Source organism: Rhipicephalus sanguineus, chromosome 4 (genome assembly GCF_013339695.2).
Source record: "Rhipicephalus sanguineus isolate Rsan-2018 chromosome 4, BIME_Rsan_1.4, whole genome shotgun sequence".
Taxonomy (NCBI): Eukaryota; Metazoa; Arthropoda; class Arachnida; order Ixodida; family Ixodidae; genus Rhipicephalus; species Rhipicephalus sanguineus.
In genome coordinates, this window is record NC_051179.1 from 81,931,898 (window position 1) to 81,948,977 (window position 17,080).

Below are 17,080 nucleotides of genomic sequence, written 5' to 3' on the forward strand. Positions count from 1 at the left end.
TGAGATAGCTCGGGTCTATTGGGTGGAAAACATCACTGTGGGCTGTCCCCAGTGGCACCCACGAAGCTATCGCGATTCTCAGAGTTAAGGAGTGCTGACATTAAAGTGACGCAGAAAGCACGCTCAAAGAGCACGTCGAAATGAAAAAAATTACACCATCTCCCGCTAAAGGGGACCATGGGGCGATGCGAAGCCGGAGCACTTGCACGATCGCGTTCCGTTGGCGTTCGTTGGGCATACTACCGACCACGCGTCGTGGAACGCGAAGAGGGACGCTACGCGCGTCGTATCTTCCATCTATCCTGGCCGTTAATTCTCACAGGGCGAGCCCGTTATAGAGCCCGTTATAAACTCTCTTGTGGCTACTCATACAAGTACACTTGCAACGTACCCACTACGCCACAAATCATAATTTTTGTGAAGTTGGGAAGCACCCACCACGACGTGACTCGTCATTCTGCGGAGAAACGAGGTACCATCTGTAAGGCATTATGTTCAGTTTCTTGATGCGACGGCTGATGACGATGAAGAATTATGAGTGAGCCTTTTGTAGTGGGGTGGAAGCTTTAAATGACCCACTAGTTAGGTAATTCGCATTGTATGACGCCCGGTCGTTATTTCACTCTTCCACCACGCTTTATAACATACGCTAACGTGAGAAAGAGATAGAGAGAGGGAATTAACTTTATTGAGACCTTGAGGAAATGGATCATGGGAGCCTTATGAGCTTCCTTGGCACCCAATAGAAGTCCACTTGCGAGGAACCCACTATGCTATAAATCATCATAATTTTTGTGAAGTAGGGAAGCAGCCACTATACAATTTTTCGTCATTCTGCGGAGAACCGTGGTAGCTGCTAAGCACCTGATGGGCATTATGTGCACTTTGTTGATTCTGTGGCTGATGACAACGAAGAATTATGGCAGAGCCCTCTGTAATGGGTTGGAAGCATTCAACAACCCACTCGTTGCGCATTTCGCATTGTGTGACGCCTGGTTACAGAATTCGCGTTGTGTGACTCTTTGTTGTTATTTTACTCTTCTACCACGCTACATTACACATTTTAATGTGGTTCCTTCTCGACATGAAGCCTGTATAGGGTCCTCTTGCAAAACAGTTTCAAGCACCGGCATGGCTCTGAGGTAGAATACTAGGCTCCCACGCAGAGGGCCTAGGTTCGAACCTCGTTCCATCCTGGAATGTTCTTCTTATTTCGTTTTTTTTTTACTTCGAGCGATAGTGGTTACGGACACCGGCGGTGGCGGCGGCGGCGGACGACTACAGCGCCAAAAACGGCCCTTGTTGTGATCTCATAACAGCTTTCGCTGTAAAAGACGGTTCGGCAGAGGTGAGCGGATCGGGAGATTCCAGAAGCTAGCAGCTGGCGCCCTCTGATTCAGTTTCTCGGGAATAATTAGCGCAGCTTGCACTAAGTCGCGCAAAGCTTGGTCACAGGAGAGCTGGTGGGCACCTATAGCTGGTCCAGGATTAGCCAGGCTTTTGCCATCTTACCCACCCCTTGCTATACTGTCTTTTTTTAACATGACAGTGTTTTATGTCGGGCTGTTTTATGTGTGTTTTATGCCGAAAGTGTTTTATGCCTCAACACAAAGCTGCGCTCAGAATTCGGATGAGGGGGTATCGTAATCATTAGTGACTTAGCGTGCTATGAGGACCTTTGGGTTTGCGTCTATATTAGTTTGTTTTCTTGATTAATTTTTTTGAAGCTTAGGTTGAAGAATAACGACGCTTAGTAATGTTTCTGACGCTGAAGATGTTTAGTACGGTTCGGCTGGCGCTTGTCTGCACGAGACTCTTGAAAAGTTTTTCGACCCTGCTATGATGCTCTGAAGTTGGAGTTGAACTGTTGAGTGTACTATATAAATATATAACATCGATTTCTTTATTTGCTTCGGGAGCGGAGTACCGGCGAGTGCGCAAGATCACTACAGTCAGAAATCGGATCTCCCATGCTCGTGCTTTCAACAGTACGGGGGTGTTCATGCAAGCAGAATTCGCGCTGTTGAATGTCATGGGCATTAAAACATTGCTTTTAGGGCGAACGCCTTAGAGGCCTCATGAAACGCGCGAATTCACTGGAGTCCCGAGGCTTTGGCGCCAACACGAGTGATGCAAGAGATCCTGTGATGACGTCACCAGGACGTCGTAGATAGCTCAAATTTGTGACGTGTCAACGACGTCATGCTGACGTCGGATTACGTTACGTCATCTGTTGTCATCACATGAAATCGGCTCTTTGCACAGCCTCCGTAATCGCCCGCCGATCACGGAGGCAATGCAAGACCCGGGGACGTGCAGAAAGCTTGCAACGCCTCCGATTTTGGAGGCTTTAAAAAAATCACGTGATGACGTCACTAGGACGTGATAGAATCTCAAATTTGTGACGTGTCAATGACGTCATGCTGACGACAGTTTACGTTACGTCACCTGATTTGTTATCACGTGACATTGGCGCTTTGCACAGCCTCCGTGATCGCATTTATGACGTCCTAGTGAAGTCATCACATCATTTTTACGGCCTCCAAGATTGGAGGCGCTGCAAGCTTTCTACTCATCCCCAGGTCTTGCACAGCCTCCGTGATCGCGCAACAACGGCCCATCGCACGCAACAATTTCACGCATGAATGCGAGGAGCAATCGCCATGAATACGCGCGCGAGACCATTGCCTCCCCAAGCAACGCTGAGTGGCGCTGCTGCTCTTGACAGGCAGCGCCATTTCTGGCATAAAAATACAAACTGGGTGCAGGCAACGCGCGTTTTCCCTTCTCTCCAACGCGCTGCCGCTCTCTTCCGTGCACGTGCAGAGCTCTCGCGGTGCACTTGCGGCGCCTCACAATGTACCGCCTGCAGTGCGGCTTCAAAAAGATCTTCAAGCTGGACAGGCACTTCCGAAAATCGAACTTGTTAAAAGGAGAAAGGCTCGTCAACCACGTTTACGGTGAAGAGCAGACGATCGACGACAACGACTCAAAGCGAAATGCATTTCCCAAGTCGCGATTACACCGTGTAGGACGTATACCTCGAGGTAAGTCTCATTCTGTCATGGTAAAGGTGAATAATGCATGGTCCACATGCACTCCGAAATGAAGCCGTACACGCTATCGATGTTCTGCGGTGTGGACTACGAATCATATGATTCTTGTTTTGATATGACATGCTTACAGTAGCAGCCGTGTACTTTCGTGAACAAACGTTTGCGGCGTGCGAAAAAAAGAAATTATACGGCCATGGCACTGTTTCCTGAGACGGTTAAAGTCAAGTCCTCCGTGCCGCTGGAGAATCACCCGCCGATTCATACGCTAGGCAGCTAGCTGAGATAGAGCACTGCACGGGCCGTGATTCTCAGCCCGGGCCCGGCCCGGGCCCGGGACTCGTTCAAATTTACCCGCCCGAGCCCGGCCCGGCAACTCAAAAAGGAGACCCGGGCCCGGCCCGAACCCGAGAGAAAATTTCGCCTACCCGGCCCGGCCCGGCCCGACCCCAGATCGGGCCCGACAGAGGCCCGAGCCAATAATCTAGGTGGTGTTGCCTGAAGATAGAATCGACCGCAAGGGCGTTTTAAGCGGCAAATATCTACGCATGCTTGGCGCATGCTTCGCTAGCAAGTATACCTTAACCTATGGCACTTTCTTGTAAAAAGGGGCTGGCTCACCGTGGAAACAGTTGAGAGGACATACTGGATACGATGAACGTTTGTTCGGCAATGGTGTAGTGTATCCAATTTTCTAGGAATACCATCGGTATCATCAAGAGCGTTTTGTAGCAGATATTGTAGGAAGAAAAGCGATTTCCAGCATGAGTCCGGTTTTGATAAGGAGCGCAATAAAAACAGAGAGGACAAAGAACAGAACGCTCTCTTCACTTTGTTTTTATTGCGCTCTCTACTGAAATTTATATGGACACGAAAGTGAGACAATGAATCGGCTTAGATTGATAAATTGTGCTTTTAGAAATCTAATGTCGTTAGCTTCACCAACAGAGATTCATTAATGAAGGAGAAAATCAAGGTCAACGTTTCATTTTTAAATTTCGCGACAAAATCTCACGCGTGACAACACGGATTTCAAAGCGTATTTTTCGTATTTTGGCGACTTTGGCTTGTCGAAATTTCCTGAAACTTCGTATGTTAAGTCTGTGGCTCCCCCTCGGAAGACAATGCACTTCATTTTTACCGATTATAAACTGCGTGCGATCTAGTAGACGCCGTCACAATCTATGGCGCGTTTGATGCGGGAATTTCATGGTGGCGTCACCAGCCGTAATTTCTTTTTGCGCGTTTTCGCGCTTCCCATGCGTCTTCTCGCGGCAGGCGTGGTGAGAGTAATTTGCTAATGCGACAACAATCGTTTCCTCCTTTAGTGTCCCTCCAAAGCATGCTGTAACGACAAAGTCCACCCTTCTGGATGTGTAGCACATGTATCTTCATCGTAGTAGCACCTTGCCAACCAAGAGAAGTACAGGAAAAAATTCAAATTTATTAGATTTGCTGTAAATACACTAACCTAGATAAAAATTATAACGAACCGCGCGCAGCACGTGGACTTCGGAAATATGTAAAAGAAGCCGAATGAAAAAAAAAGCAACTATTTGTCACAGCATTTTTTTGATAAACCGCACCACTGCTATTATATACAGTCAATAAAATTTTGTGGCAAAGTTTATAGCTTATTTGTTCGCATGTTATTGTACAAAAAATCAAATTAAAAAGAGATTCCACTTAAACACACCATGCGCCCTTGCATCACATGTCCTGCCGCGCTAAAGTTTCTTGCACTGCTTGCGCTAGCCGCAGGGGCGCACATGTGACTTGAGAAATGTGAAGGCGTCGGTTGTCGTAGTTCTAAACTTCCACCACTGGAGCAAATTTATGATGTCTTTTTGGACCTCTGCAGAATGAAAATAGCTGTCCAGCTGATCCCTTCATTTCTCTATTCCCGAACGTTGTGCCACTCTTCATTGTAATCTATAAATGCCTCTGAGGGCTTCTCCTTGCACTTTTCAGCAGTATTTGTTATGCACGGCTTACACAGGGCTCTTTTATTGCGATAGCAATTATATGGACAGTCTCGGCTGGATTTTGCCGTCGCCGTCGCCGTCATGCACCGTATATGTATAAGTATGTATATATCTATAAAGTCCCCACAGAAAAATAACTCAGAAAAATGCTTCCGAAGCGCGGAATCGAACCAGGGACCTCTTGTTCCGCAGCGAGCGGCGCTATCCACTACGCCACGAAACGCCGATCCTCCACGTAGCTAACGGCGAGCGTTATATACACACCATTTAGCGCTGGACGGACTCGGAGACAGCAGGCGATAATAAGCGTTTCTTCAATACCAGCGAGGTGGCGCTAGGAGCCCCACGGGCGCATTTAAAAGTCGTCGGCGAGCTCGCTCGCTTCTTCTTATATTTGCGCATGGGAGAAGCTTGCCCTTCCGCCGTCTGCTCGCGCGGTTTTCTCGTGGCGAGGGGTAGAGGAATGTTTCACCCTTTCACCGTGATGTACGCGCTCATGTTACGGCGCGTACGAATGTCACTCGAGCTCAGGGACGCCGCTAAACGAACAAACAGAAGATGAGCGCGAACTATCAAATGTCACAGGTCGACACTTGAAGCACGCTAGTTTCCTTCGCTGCTTCGGCCGCCTTCGCTGCTTCGGCCGCCTGTTGCAAGGCGGCCGCCTTCGGCCGCCTTGCAACAGAAGCGCTGTTCAAACTGAGAGTATCCATTGGCGAGCCTCACTTCGTATAGCATTAGTTCCTTGCTATCGCATTCATTTTATGTCTATATTATAATGGTGTCTGCCTTCCTAACGATGTTGTACCTATATATAGGTGGCCTACGCTGGTAAGACTGCACTGGTAGGACTGGCAATAGGTGGACGAAGAGATTGCAATCTATTTTCGGGGTTCATTCCAGTTTGGTAATAAAGGTGTGAATAAGCTTCGTGACGTTTACTCATTGGCTGCATATAATTCGAGGTAAGGGGACATTCCCCGGCATGGAATTCGTGATTCTTATTCAAGCCAGATATTTCGTCAAGGTAATATACTTTGCCTTTAAACATGAATGTACATGTTTGATGGACTTATGCTATTCCTGAACATTAGAACGCTGCTGTGGCAGTATCAAGTAGCATTCACACTATATAGTGCAGGGGTCTCAAACACGCAGACCGCGGACCTTTCGCTAGCGGCCTGCGGCCCGCACATGACTGTCTTCGTCCTATTTTTTTATTATTTTATTTTATAAGTACGTTCTCGAGCTACACAGGCATGCAGGTCTAAAGGGCTGACGCGCTGGAGTTTTGAGTACTGTGGCGGAGCCTGGTGGCGTGCGCCGAAGTTGCTTGGGTAGTCAAAAATGGACGCCGACCGGCGAGTTACGCAGTTCTCAGTTGCTTTTAAGCGTGTTACTTAATTTTGCGCCTAGTTTTCAGGCTCAAAAAGTGCTTAAAACGTACGCAGGAACTTGTCCGCTATGCCTGCAGAGTCTGACATGTTTGATGAGCGATCCCTGCTTCAACAAACCGTGCCGAAAGCAGGTGGTCTGGACGACGGCTCTGAGCAGCGCGCGGTCCCGAAGCGCGGTCGCCGCCGTTATTCTTGCGTGGTTAATTGCCTCGAACATGGGGGTAAGGATCCTAATGTGCGGTTTTACTGGGTCCCCTGAAAGCCGTACGAAGTGGAGCGACGGAACCGCGGGATACGTGCCGTCCGACGCGTGAAGTGAGTACGCGAGCAAAACGTGGTTTGCAACGTAACGTGCTGATTACTTTTGGTACGCGCGTGCACGCGTTTATGTATATATATTCCCTGTGTGCAGTCCAGACGGCACGCCGTGGCTGCCGACGGCGATCACGAGGATGTGCAGCCGGCCTTTCGTGCGAAACGAGAAAAACGATGTCATGAGTCACCCTGCGTATGTGCCTACGATTTTTCCGGCAGCTTACAGCCGGCTGCTTCCAGCGGCCGGCTGTAAACATTGCGCGCCGTCGCTTCTCGACCGCCACCGCACGCTGACAGAATTTGACGAATTCCCTAGAAGCAATTGTTGAAAATTACGACCTTGCATGGGGAAAAAGTGTGTTTGCGACTGAATGCGGCAGAAAACGGCCCACGACGCGAATGCGCTCATTCGGGCCGCCGACGGCTAGCCTTCGTCTGGACCTTTCTTGATTCTGTTTCGTCGTGTAATGCAAATCATGTCGGTTTTCTTAAGAGCAATCTTTTCGTTTATGCACTGTCATTAATCGCGCGAGCATGCCTCGTAAAACTTAACTCGAGTTCAACGTCGTATGAGATTCGCGGCACTTGCGAGTTGCAGCGCGCCGAAATGGTTCCTTCAATCTCCTGCACGTCGTAAACATACTTGACGTTGACGAGCTTCTTGAGTTTACGCAGATTGCTTGGCCTGAAGAACTCAGCCACGCCAGAAACTGGCCGAGATCCAAAGCGCAGCACAACCGACAGCGGCGGCTCCATTGCGCATCTGAGCTTAGTGATGCATGCGGCCGCCTGTCTGACTACTCGAAACCAAAGAACTTGTCGTAGGGGGCGCTTTTTAGCACCGTTTTCGCAGCGCCGCCTGGGCAGCCAGTCAGGCCTAAAGCATCTTTTTCGTGAGGCACCACCTGCAGCCACCATGTGTTGATACATAACCGTGAAACAAAACTCTGTGTTGCAGAATTGGCGTCCAGAGTTTAGTCATTTTAGAGATAGGTATCGATATATTGGTGGAAACTTGCCGCCAAATACGCTTCAGAAATGACCCATATATGAAATCTGAAAAAGGTCTTTAAAATTTCAGCGTTAGCTGACATCTGCTAAAACCTATTCTGCCCTCCCCCCCCCCCCCTCCCCTTCACTCCTACCTTCGTCACTATCCTGGCCTTTGCGGAAGTAAATTTTCGTGAATGCGGGACACACAAAGCAGGCTGTGCTTGTCCAGCTTGCGTCACATGATCTCAGGGAGCCTAGACGGAGCCACGGAAAAAGAATTTCTTTATAGGGATTGTATGCAACGAGACTACGCGCAGTCTCTTCGTTTTAGTGGAGGGCTGGAACTTGCAAGAACGTTTGCCCGCCTTGGGCCTCCGCGATCGCACTTGCGATGATAAGTTATAGCTATAAATTTATTATATTACATTTATCACCGCGACTACTGATTAATATTTGAGATATAAAATAATAACGAATGCGAATAAAGCACGGAATAGCGAGATGTTAGCTATATAAGCGCCTGGTCTATTTACTTTCAGTTTGCCCGTTTCAGATAAATCAAGTCGCTCCGTATGCAAGAATCGAAAGATCAGTACTTGTCGCTCATAAAACTTCTCCAAATAGCTTGACCCACATAAAAAAAAGAATAGTTTTATCGAGATAAAATGTGAAACGTATGTGTACGCGCAACTTATGAGGAACGCACTTGAAGGGACAAACACTTCAAGAAAAGAAAACGCGGGTGCCGACGCCACCTTTAAAATCGTGCAAAAAAAGCAGTGACGTCATAGCTTCCGACGGCGACTACTGGGATCTACGTACGGTTCCTAATCGGTAAAAATGAAGTACATTGACTTCTGAGAGGGCTATAGACTTAACATATCAAGTTTCAAGAAGTTTCGTTGAACCAATGACACAAAATTACGACAAATACAGTTTGAAATCCGTGACGTCACGCGCGGAGATTTCGGCGCGAGATTTAAGAATGGAGCTTCACCCTTGATTTCTTCCTTATGATGGTGAACCTAATTACATTCGAGTTGTCAGAGTACACTTTATCAGTCTTAACTGATTCGTGGTATCACTTTAGTGTCCCTTTATGAGCTGAGCAGAGTCCAAGCCCGGCCCGACCCGAGCCCGCCACCTCAAACCCGGGCCCGGCCCTAAGCCCGGAGCCTCAGGCCCGAGCCCGGCCCGGACCCGCCATGAAAACTACTTTACCCGGCCCGGCCCGGCCCGCGGGCCGGGCCGGGCCCGGGTTTTCGGGTAGGCCCGAGCCCGTGCAGTGCTCTAAGCTGAGATTTAACCACTGTGAAGCAAGATGAACCGCTCGCCTCGTTTTTTCGGCTCTTGCGTCATGCTTGCACTCTCTTTTTATGAGGATATCGATTGACAGGCGTATAAAACCTGCTGCGCGAACGCGGCTAGAAAATCGCACTAAGTCAGAAGGTGGTTACTTCAAGGTTGCAAATGCAAAGCATGTATTAAGTGCCAGTTATATTTAGCGGCTTAAATATATATCACTCTAATAAAGTGACAAAAACAAAGCAAACCTGCAGAACGATGTCAAAGCTTGCTGAAAATGCACAGACATCCGTTCCGGCGTGATAAAGCAGCCTTCCCGACGCGTGAATTGCATGCGCCGAACTTCTGACAATATGCCGAGTTCAGTTGCATTCAACCAACCGCGTAACGCTAACGGTATAACGCGAGTGTGAACGTTCAACAACGACGGGTACGTCTCACGAACACGGCGAATCAAAACACAATGTTGTTTCACCTACAAGCGTAACTGGACTTTCACAATGCGAGAAGACAGCGAGTAATCATTACTGTAGTCTCTGCGTGCATGCGCCGCGTTACGTACCGATTCAGGTAGTCGAAACGAACGAAAGCGATGAACTCAGACAGCCAAAAAAAATCACAGCATATCTACGGGGGAGAATGATGAGTGGGGCGAAGCTCCGGAGAAAATCATCGGTAAACCGTGAAACTCTTCCGTGAAATTTGCCCAGTACATCACATAAAGAGTGTGGCACCGTGCATATATTAAACATCAAACTTTTATTATACTGTTGGTTTACGAAGTCCCTTCATTATCGCCGCTTTATGATCGGTGAAATGCAGGGAAAGTGTCCGCTCCCGAGCGAAAGAGAAAGCGCGCCAAGAGTGAGCACCTTGTCTGCCTCCATCCGGCGACTCCGAGCGAAAGAGAAAGCGCGCCAAGAGCCAGCGCCTTTTACGATCGCAGGCATCCAATGACATGCGCCATTCGCATTATACAAGCGCCATCAGTCATCTTTAAACAGCAAGGCTCTAAGAAATACATGAAACGCCACCTAGTGAGCAATTCATTAAACTAGAGCTCTAAGAAATACATGAAACGCCATCTAGTGAGCAGTTCATTAAACTAGAGCTGGCTACATACATACTACTACAGAGGAGGGAACGACCCACACCATAAGGAGCTTCGCCCCTAATAGAAGCGAGACAGCGCTGTCAGCTATCCACGCTTGCCGCCTTTATTTCTCGTGCGACACGTCAGGGAACCGATACAGTTTTATAGGCGGATCGCGTGCCTTGGTGTTGTATGTACTGTTGTGGCAGCCCACGGCACAGCAATACTTCCGACCTCGCGTCCACTTCCGTGGGGTCGCTTCTGCCATCGCGGAAATGCGCAGCTTCGCACAGCAAGCCTCTCGGTTCAACGTGCCGAGCTGACGGCCCCCCAGTTACCCGCACCGACAGAAGAACGCGTGCGCACGTGCGCTACCGCTACCGTGAAAGGGGCTGAGTCGCTGAGTCGGCTGCGCATGCACCTGGTAGCTCCAGAGCTTTCCGACAGAGCCGCAGCGCGGCGCTGTCGTCGCGCCGCAAACTTGAGCTTTGCAACCTACGCGCGCTCCTCAGCAATCCTGTAAATGCGGCGCGCCGGCGCGCCGCGCTGCCGCCACTGCCGCCCGCCGCCGCCGCCGGCGAGAAGGGTTTACGTCATGAGAAGAGGGCAGCGCTGGGGCGGGGCGCGGAGAGCGGCGAGATGAAAGAATCGCCAAACTCTCCTGAAGGGTATATATAAGGTGCCTCGATGTGCTCCTATAGCGGAGGCGCGCGCACATCGAGGCACCCTAGGTAAATATGGCTCTGGGCGCCGATAGCGTCTCCGGAATCGCATCGGGAGAGAGCGATCGCGTTTTATGACGCGCATTCAAGGCCATGACGCTCGCGTGACGTAGCTTCTTTCCCCCGTGTCATTCCTCCCATTGTAGCTTCCAGCCACGGTGTAAGTCCAGCGCTCTTGTCGGGACGAGAGGAGAGAGAAAGAGCTTGAAGCGTGCGAAAAATCCCCGTAACTCCGCTCATTCTTGACGGATACGAAAAATGTTGCCGGCGATCGATTCGTGAGGCAGTAGAGTTCGATACTGAGGTCAATCGATTGCTTGGAAAAGTCGCTCAGGACCCCTTTAAAGGCGGTTTTCAGTACTAACCGTTATGTTACCAAAGCGAGAATTTTCGTTTGCATATCTCAGTTGCCATGGATGCGAGAACGACGGACTACCTTGTTTGTACCTGTATACAAAGTGGCCGTTTTCTTCATGTTGTGGAAAAAAAAAACTCAATTTGAGTGCGCGAAAAGAGATCTGAGGATGCAGTGATAGTGCGGTTCTTCAGGTTGGAATGTTGACGTGGCAACCTGCGCATGCACGTACGGGCCATTCCGTGGTATTCGAAACAAATTTTATCGTTTCTTTCTGTCGTCTTTGACAACATAACGGTATATACATTAAAATAGAGTAAACTTTCCCGGCAAATATTCGCGGTAGTATTATCAAAACTCTTTCTTGCGGTTCCGCAGGCATCTACTTTTATATTCGCCATGAATATTTCGCGTAACTGTTTCCGAACTAACATTCAAAACGACTGATTTCGATGCGGAGTATACGTAATGTACAACGGGTCTCAAGATGGCCGATACGCACACTGGCACTGCAAGCTATATGTCAAAGGTCGCGTTTTCGGGGCTGCCGCGAACGAGCGGCTATCTGCGTATGCATTCATTCCCGTAAGTCTGCACCATGAAACCTTAGTCGAAAATTAAGGAATGCCGACTGAAAGGGGTCCCCCTTGGGCTTGCTAGCGTCTGTATGGTGTGCTCTCTGAGCGGTGCATACAGGAGACATAAACAACCTTTCAAGGTAGACTATACGAAGGCGCCGGCAGTTATCCGAGTTTATTTCATGGTCATGTACGTCAGGAGGCATCCGCTGTATATATTACAGCGAATGCTTGACTTGCCTGTTTGACCCCGAAGCTATATAACTATCCGAACCAGTTGCAACTGGTCCGGATAGTTAACCACCCAGACCAGTTGCAAAGAAACGACAAAATGCGTGCCACCTTTTTTTTTTTTTCGATCACCTGGCGAGTCAGAGAATAACTCCAACTCTACGTATACGTATACCTGGTACCGAGAATGATGGTATATGACTCAACCTCCTGGTCATGACATCGCGCGCGCCTGATTTCAGCCCGAGGGCATGCATAATTCCAGCTATGCGTTTGTCTCTCTCTTTCTTTTCTAGAAACGTATCGTCCGAACGCAGATGCACCGCGCTTGAGTAATACTTGGGACATAAAACCGAAAGCCTTTTATGGCTGCCGGATGTTGGGAACAAGGCGCTCTCGCGTTACACATGAGAGACCCCACAACATACGTATGCGATAAGCGTTTCTATAGTCTTTCTATAGTTCTTCCTCACAGTGGTGTATACAGTTACGTTCGCGATCAAAGAAACAAGAAGAAAAATACAAACAATCAGAAGAACTAGAAGACGGTAACGGAAACAAAACGAGAGACTAAACTAAACGCCAGTATTTCATCGGAGCAATGAAGCAGCCCTCTGCAAAGGAGTCCAGTATATATTTTTTCAGAGTCCGCAACTATACAAACTGCCCCATGCCTGTCAAAGTCGAGGGAATTCCACTATACATGGCGAACGACTCTCGACCGTGCACCGTCAGGCAGGAAACGCACAGGCTGAGGTTAGACACGCGCCTGTATGCATATGTATAGGCGCGCTATACAGCATACGGGAAAGGGGGACAGGAGAGAGGGTCTCTCCATGCTGTAGTTCGCTGCCAGCTATAGCTTTTCGCGGCACTGGCTCCCCGTCGATGCATTTACCTTTATCGGCGCGCCACTGTCACTCGTGCGTGCCTCGTACACCGCACATAAGCAGTTGGAACACACACGCACGAACGCACACACAAATGGAGGAGCTAGCGAAGCCACTCACAGGCCACGAACCACGTATATTTTACAGCCACGATAGGGCGCGCGACCCTCTCGAAAGAAAGGCCGAACCTGGCGTATACACCGCTGAAAGAATAAAATGGGGCGGTGTGCGTTTCAAGCGTCCTGGTAGGCAGCGAGCGTTGATAGTGGCTGGGCGACCCGTGTCCACATCGTAAATCGCCAAGTGACCCCCGAGGATGGGCGCCGCGACCGACGAATTCGTGCAGCGAGCAATGTGGATAGACGTACGTACAGAGACAGATGCAAGACAGACTTGAAACAGTGCATTCGAGGCATAGTTCACGAAGCAATACTGTGGTGTCCCAAACCTTAAGGTTCTCCTAGCTTGTATGCCGTGCTCACAAATGCGGCGAGGTTGATTTATGCGGCGAGGTATTGAGACTGGCGTTTCTATAGAGTCAAACGACTAAGGAGACAAACATAAAAGGACGGTATAGGGTATCGGATCGTATAATGCGCGGACGATATGGAGAGCAGTGCTCACAAACGTTTAAAACGTCGGCGTGGTGACCGGCAATGGGACAGTAAAGAGTTATTCGGAGTCCATAAAATAATTTACGTACGGGAGGAGCGGCATTCTTCAAAGTAGTGCCCCTCGCGGAATTTCCAGTCGACAGGTTCAATTTCTTCCTCCGAGCACGACTTGCGTGCGAGAAGAGAAGCGACATAAAAGCGGAAGGGGCGAAGGTGATTACAATCGGAGAAGTCTGCAGCAAGTCGGCTCAGAGGCAAAGGTATGTGCCCAGAGAATACAAGCGACAGGAAAGGCCACACAAGGTCTTCTTCCTTAAAGGGGTGCTGACCCCAGTTTTGGAAGCCGAGCTCACTCCCCTATACAGATCTCCTGCACACAGGGACGGCTCTGAGCAAGTTTGGAGCTCAGTAAAAGCTGATAGGCCATTTTATCTTGACATTATAGTCAATTTTCGCATGGAGCGCCTATCGACATCGACATTAGCCTGATGTAAGGCTACTGTATCATTTCTGGTGACTTCATGCAAAAGTATGGCTAAGTTGTGATTACGTGAGGTACCAAAAACGTACGGAACGGCCGCTTGCGCGTCGCCAACGGAGCCTCGGAGCGCGGCGGCCGTGGAAACGTCACGACACCTTGCGCGAGCACGTGACGAGAAGATCATACCGTGTCATGACGTCAGGTTACAGTAGGACAGCGCAAACCCCTCATTCAACCCCGGATCTTGTACACCAGAGGAAGATTTTCGAATACGAAGAGTTAGTATCCACAGCTCGTTAATTGCACTTGCGTTCAAAAGGGAGTCAGGCCATCTGCGGACTGTCTGTACTGGCATTATGGTGGTCGCCATCTTAGAGTGCCAGCACTTCGAGAATCATGCATACGAGTAAGCTAGAAACGTGACAGACGCGTCTTGCACCCAGAGACAAGTCGAAATCGGCAATAATCAACTGAAAAAGAAAGAAAGAAACCGTGCACCTCAAGCGTGTATGTACACTGTCAATTTTTATGAAAGGGAACACGCGAGCGTGTGGCCCGCGAGCTCCGGCGGCTGCTTGCAGCGCCTTCAGGCGTGCGCGAGAGCAACCACGATCTCTTTTCGCGTCATCTAGTGGTGAATAAAACAACCAGTCATGGGTAATATGCAGCCAGCTGCAAGATTGCAACCCCCTCCCCCTTCAAGCCGATTACGCAAGAGGCCGGTCCAGCGGCGTGTCGTCTGCTGCTTGTAAACTGTGTTTGGCACGCGGGAGCAATCGAAACGCCGAAGCTCTGCCGCTTGGCTTTCGCGCGTTGCACTTCGGCCGATTTAGAGCGATTTAAGCGACAGCGGTGGAGTCAAGTGAACTTTCGTTCCTGGTTTCCGGTTTTCAAATCTCGCATCGAATGCTGTGGAAAACATTTTTCTGAGTAGAATCCCACTTGGCCGAGAACGTGTCACCTGTCGTTAAAAAATGTACTGGCATGTCTGAGCTCGATGCTTTAAAGTCATGCATAGTGACTTTCGCTGGGTTCGTGATGAGAGCGCGAAATGGCACTGCACATCAAAGAGAAGTATAAAAGGCTTTGTCATGGTTGTAAAGATTTTGATCGATAATTATCAGTAACATAAATGACGTAGCATGAAACATGAAAAAAATTTCAATGCGTTTATTGAAACTGGAAAAACGTCGTCTTGCTTTTGACGTCAACATTAAAAGTAAAAACAGATTATGAGAATTGTTAGTACCTGGTGGCGTCACCATTTGCGGCCCTGACAGCTGCCATTCTAGCTGGTAGGGATTGATAAAGAGCGGCGGTTAGGGACCTGTCTCTTCTCAGCTTCTCCCACTCCTCTTTAATGACAAGCGGCAGAGCTTCGGCGTTTCACCAAAAGCCAAGCGGCAGAGTTTCGGCGTTTCGATTGCTCCCGCGTGCCAAACACAGTTTACAAGCAGCAGACGACACGCCGCTAGCCCGGCCTCTTGCGTAATCGGCTTGAAGGGGGAGGGGGTTGCAATCTTGCAGCTAGTTGCATTTTACCCATGACTGGTTGTTTTATTCGCCACTAGATGACGCGAAAAGCGACCGTGGTTGCTCTCGCGCACGCCTGAAGGCGCTACAAGCAGCCGCCGGAGCTCGCCGGCCACACGCTCGCGTGTTCCCTTTCATAAAAATTGACAGTGTACATCAGAGCATATTTTTTATCACCTCTGAGAGGAAAGCCATATCTTTGCCGGGGGCTGCGGGCCAGGTGGAACGAACCACGATATAGCGTTCCGTCGTGTCCTTATCGCATACTTGCCGCCAGTGTTCGCTCACCATCGGCTGTGACGCTCTACGAGCGCTTTTCCGAATAGTACGCTGATGGTATTAAAATAAAACCTGTCAAACACTTGATAGACCTTATAGCACCTTTGCGTAACACATGTTTTTAATCTTTGTTTAGCAGAAGGGGCTTTCCCAAAACGAATGCAAATAGCCAAAGTAACTGTTCTGCACAAAAAAGGGAGACAAAAATAGTATAGCTAACTACAGGCCAGTGTCCCTCTTGCCCATATTTTCTAAAGGCCTCGAAAGTTAGTTTGTCAAGACTGATCAGCTTTTGCGATAAACATGAGATAATACGTACGGCGCAATTCGGCTTCAGGAAAAAGCGCTTAACAGAACTCGCTCTGTTAGAACAGAAGGAGTTCATTTTGAATGCTTTTGAACATCGACACTTGGCTCTGGGTATCTACGTAGATTTCACGAAAGCTTTTGATTATCTTAATCATAACCTGTTATTAAAAAAACTCGAAAAGTATGGATTTCGCGGTAAGGTATTGGCCCTTCTCCGCTCTTATTTAGGTTGCAGGCAGCAATTTGTAAATATCAACGGCCATTCTTCCGACATCAAACCAATTTTGTCCGGTATTCCACAAGGAAGTATCCTGGGTCCATTTCTATTTAACTTGTACATAAATGATATTGTCAATAAACCACAAAATTTGTAATTTACGCCGATGACACGGCTTTACTTTTCTCCGGTACGGTATTGTCGGACATAATGGATAGAGCAAACAATACATTAACGCAGCTAGGTAAGTGGACCGATTACAATGCATTAAAGATTAATACTACCAAAACAAACGCTGTAGTTTTCCGGCCAAAAAACAGGGAGGTGGTCACCGATGCAGTTTTAGTGTATAATGGCGCACTTTTTAGACAGAGTTAAAACATTTGAGATACTAGGCGTAATATTTTCGGAAACAATGTCTTGGGACGACCATTTTAGTTGTGTAGCACAAAAATTATCTAGCATTGTAGGGATAACGTATCTAAACAGACGAACTCTCTCCACGTACGTTAAACTTGTTATTTATAACTCGTTATTTTATTCACACGTTATGTACTGTCATCTTGTATGGGGATCAACGACATTCACGAATTTACGAATACTGTACTCACTTCAGAAAAAAATGTTAAGGTATATATATAATGTGGCTTTTGATCATTCTTCAGCATCGCTTTTCCATAGACATCATACTCTACGTATTCCATCTCTGTATTCTTACCGCCTGTCCATA

The 17,080-nt window shown here is 48.5% G+C and overlaps 1 protein-coding gene across 1 annotated transcript in view; it reads left to right on the forward strand.

The window, feature by feature from the left end:
* Positions 1-12,275: 12,275 nt before the first annotated feature.
* The window catches only part of LOC119390336 (cytochrome c oxidase subunit 6A2, mitochondrial), a 673,327-nt gene continuing 668,522 nt past the window's right edge, over positions 12,276-17,080 (forward strand). Inside the window, exon 1 of the mRNA XM_049414748.1 lies at positions 12,276-12,280. The gene's annotated coding sequence lies outside the window, so the exon portion shown is untranslated. The remainder of the gene's footprint in view (positions 12,281-17,080) is intronic.